Here is a 4,560-nt window from a genome sequence, read left to right as displayed (position 1 = left end):
CACCTGGGGCTTGCCAACCCTGTCCCCTCTGGCTACCTGCTCGTGTGTCCCCAGCTCAGCTTGGACACACAGGGACAGGTGAGGTCTCTTGGTCCGATGCTGACCCCCCAGGCTGTATGGAGGGGCTGGGGGCACATTTCCTTAGCACATGGCAGGAGCCCCACAGCCACAGTCATGGGATGAGCACCTCAGGCCTCACTGGCCCTCACTGGGGAAATAAGCCTTGCTGCAGCATCCCACCCCCAGGCTGGTCCCCAAATGGACCAGATGCACACCGAGGAGCACCCAGAGGAGCCAATGTGATGCTCTGGGATCAGCAAAGGACCCAGGACCAGGCTGAAACACAGCTCAGAGAGGTCACTGAGGATGCTTTCCCCCTACACACTATTTTGGAGACTGCTAGCTGAGTGGTTGCATCTGGCACAGCCCTGGCAAGAGGTGCCAGGTCACCTTGGAGCAGGAGGAGAGAAAAGGTGACCTCTGTGCCTGGCTGCTTGGGGAGCAGGAGGGCCAGACCCATGGCCCCTTGCAGGGCCACCCCAGCCCCACCAGCTGGCCTTGACCATTTCCTCAGCACGGAACATCCCTCCACAGCTGCTGCATACAGTGCCCACATGTAGCGGGCCTACAGACTCCCACACCCACACCACACCACACCAACAGCAGGGGTATTTTTAGCCTGGAAAAGTGCCACAAAATGGTATATCAACACTAACTGGGGTTCAGACCAACATCTCGGTTCACTTTGCAATCTCCTCCAGGTCATGCCCAGCTCAGTGAGGCACTGAGTCCTGCTGGCACTGCTGCATCAGCACCAAGCACACATTGGGCTCCCCAGCACCACTGCCATCCTGCCGCCTCCTCCCATGCCACAGTGACACCTTCCCCTAGGAGAAGCCCCAAATCCACCCAGCACCCCATGAACTTCCTGGGCCACCAGAGGGGACGTCCTGCCCCGTCCCACTGGCAGCTATACCTGAACCCAGTGCCCACTTGCCCCACTGAGATGTCGTGGGGGTTTGAGCTCTCTGCCCATGCTCTGGTGCCCAATTAAATGCCTCAAAATGTTTGCTTTGGGGGAGCCTGCCATCATGTCCACCCCAGGGCAGAGGGGCTGTCCTCTCCCCAAATGCAGGCACATGGTGTTTTCCTATTTGTTTTGTGGCTTTCCTTAGAAACAGCGATGAGACCGTGTCTGCCTTCCCTGGTTTTCACTGGTTGGAAGATTAAAAAGAGGAAAGGGGAGCAGGCATAGTCCTAAACTGAAGGCACAGAGGCCTTGAATCTTTCACAAGGAGCACTTTGCTCCCCAGTGCTCATTAAGCATTTAAGCAATCAGTACAGAGCAGAAGCTCACAGCAGCGCTTGCACGCTGGCAAGCTGGCAGAGCCCTCTGCATTCAGCATCTCTGTTTCATGCCTTGGTTTCTGAAAAAAACCCAGTTATAGCGCAAAAGAGAGAGGAGGATATCCAGAGTTGGCTGGGTTGGCTGGGAGCCTTGAGAGAGGGGAAGGAAGGCCAAAGGGAATTAGGAGACAAGGGATGAAGGTGCCTGCTATGTGGTGCTCTCCAATTAAAATAAGCAAAGTCTCTTAGAGCATCTGCCTCTGCCCCTGATTAACCGCAGAGATGTTATACTGTCTGGTGGGAGGCTGGCCTGCATGCCAGCCCTCCCTGGGGCTGGGGCTGCAAGATGCAGAGCACGCAACACGCCCCAAAATGAGAGCTGCCTCTAAGCTGTTATCAATCCCCTCGCCCGGAGCCCCCCACCCTCCGAGCCTGCTGGAGGGGAGCTGGAGCAGGCTGCTTAAAGCCCACCACAAACCTGTGCCCACCTGAAGCTTCTGCCCCTCCTGGTGCTGCAGGTTCTCCTGGCTCTGGAGGAAAGGCAAAGCTCTGAGCTGACTCTGAAGGCTGCACCAAGGAGCAGTGTGGGCAGCAGCTTCCTGGTCCCCAGGCCTGAGTGGGGCTGCTGACAAAGGAGCCCAGAGGAGTTTTGTGACCCTACATGACAAGCAAAGCACGCTCCTTCACCCACTGCCCTCTCCCACACTCTTCCCCCCCCCCAACACAAACAGTACAAAATTGATCTTACAGGCAACTGTTCATTTCCAAATCGAGCTTAAGCACCTCTCAACCTTTTCTCTGGGAAAAAACCAAACCTGTTTTCAAGGAGTTGAATCACTCAGCCACTCCGAATTGTGTTGTCTGCAATGCACTACAGGGTTTTTGAGGCAGGATTAAATATATAGATGTGGCAATGCAGGGGCTGAGCAGCAGAGAGGGGTCAGGATCCAGGTGCTGTGGATTGGCATAGCCCTTCTCCAGACTCTGGGTCCAGGCAGATTTGCGGCAGTTAAGAGTCCGGCCCCAGGGAACAGTTTGATGCAGGCTCAGAGACAGGGGAGGGAAGGGGAAAAAACATACCTCACTTTCCTCCTTGTCTTAGCAATCCCAGCTTCTGCTGCCTGCGTTTCTCCTATTAGCAGAGCCTGGCACTGCAATGGGGACAGCTTCGGGGCAGGGACAGGAGGATCCCCAGAAAGGTTCATGGGGGCTGCATCAGGCTGGCAGCCGCTGACAACAGCCCGGGTCGTAGTGTGGTCCTTGCCCCCCCGGCCTTGCTGCTCCAGGGGAGAGTGGCCACAGGGCAGCCTGGCAATGGATGTCTTTGCCTGGGAGCCCATCGCTGGCAGCTGTCTGCTGGTTGACACCTTTGCTGTTTACAGAAAAAACACCTCAGGCTCTGATTTGAGGGACACGGGGGAGAAGCCTATTCTTGCCACTCCCAAAAATCCCCTGGCCAGGATGCAGCCCAGTGCCTGGGGTCCCCTGGGCATGGTCAGTCCCTGCTTTTGCAGCTCCTGCTCCATCCCCCCGATCCGGCTGGCAACAAATCAGTGCTGCTTTCGTCTTCCTGGTGGGATGCCTGCTGCCTTCATTTTCTCTGAGCTTATTTTCAGCACTGTTTCGCTCCTCACAGCACTGGCTGCCTGCAGAGCTGCAAGGCGGGCAGGAGGGCTGCAACTGCACTGTCCCCCACAGCCCTGTCTGTCAGGGAGCTGCATTGCCACATTGGCTTTGCTGGCCTCTCCAAGGGCCCAGCACCCTGCTGACTGTAGCATGTGCGGCTGAGGCTTGTAGCTGGTTATCTTGAGAGCCCATGCTCAAGGCTGCTGGCTCTATGGCCACTCCAACCATCCTGGGCCCCTTGGTGGATGTGTGCATGGATGCAGGCACACCGTGTGGGTGCCTCAGTTTCCCCAGAGGGCAGAGAGGATGCAGCTGGCTCCCCTCCTCCCAACGGTGTCACGTCCACTTAGCCTGGACAGTCTCTGGAAGAGGAGCTGTCATGCAGTGTGCATTTGCTCCGCGCCCTGGGGCTGCAGATCCTGCCTTGCGCCTCCCAGCACCATGGCCCTGTAAACATTAATGGCAACGGTAATCAGAGGAGACTTCTCCCAGCTCCTGGTGCTGGGAGAGCCAATGAGTGGGGATGAGGACTCCTGCACACTGCCTTGCAGCTAAATGTCCACTGCCCACAGCTCCCTGTCCCCTCCCCTGAGCTGGACAAGGTGCCCAGGCTCAGCTTCACACAGCCAGCCCTCACTCAACACTGCCTCCCTACAGCAAACTCAACGGGGAACTCTCAAAATCCTGCACTGTCTTTCTGCCAAGGAGAAGCCAGCTCAGACCCAAGCTCCTCACTTGCCCTGGGGAGAGCCGGTGTGGGGGGTAACACGCTCCCTTTCTCCTCTGATGAGATCCTCCTCTGTGAACCCCTGCAGCAATGGCTTTGTATGGCAGCTCTTAGCCATTAGCAAATTGTAATTAATACAAATAAATGAGATGAGCCAGCCACACTAGGGTGAATGGAAACCTGAACAACATATCTGCTGGGAATCATTTATTCTGTGCTTTTTTCTTCTTTTAATACTATTCGATCCTCACAAATTAATCACAGATTGCCTAGGACCAGAGGTGACTCTGTGGCTTGGCTGGGTGGCCCCAGGGGACAGGACAGAGGCAGCCGAGCAGCCAGAGTCTCAGCCCTGCCTATGCTTCCCTCGCTAACAAGCAGCTCCCTTCCCTCTGCCTCGGTTTCCCTCTCCCTGTCAGCTGCTGCGGCTCCCCACATCAGGCAGACATGACCGTCCACTGTGCCTTCTCCAAGGAGCTTACCTGCCCCTACGGAGGGACAGGATTGCCCAGCTGCTGAGCCTCTGGGAAACGCAAGCACAGGGGTCCCAGCAGAGGGCTGAGCCCCCCGGGGTCTGTGTCCCAGCCTGCCTGCGGGCTGGCCCTGAGCTGCGGCCCCGGGGCAGGGACCGCCAGGCCAGGCGGAGGGAAGGAAGGAGCCAGCCGCTCCTTCCCACTCAGACGGGCACTACCTCCAGTGAAACCTTCAGCCCCAGCGCATCCCTCGACCCCAGCACATCCCTTGTTCCCGCAGCATCCCCCAGCCCCAGCGCATCCCTCGACCCCAGCACATCCCTTGTTCCCGCAGCATCCCCCAGCCCCAGCGCATCCCTCCACCCCAGCACTTCCCTTGTTCCCACA

This window comes from Egretta garzetta, unplaced genomic scaffold (assembly GCF_000687185.1).
Source record: "Egretta garzetta isolate BGI_Z169 unplaced genomic scaffold, ASM68718v1 scaffold1021, whole genome shotgun sequence".
Classification (NCBI taxonomy): domain Eukaryota; kingdom Metazoa; phylum Chordata; class Aves; order Pelecaniformes; family Ardeidae; genus Egretta; species Egretta garzetta.
The sequence above is the reverse complement of the archived record's forward strand: the minus strand, read 5'-3'. Positions refer to the sequence as shown.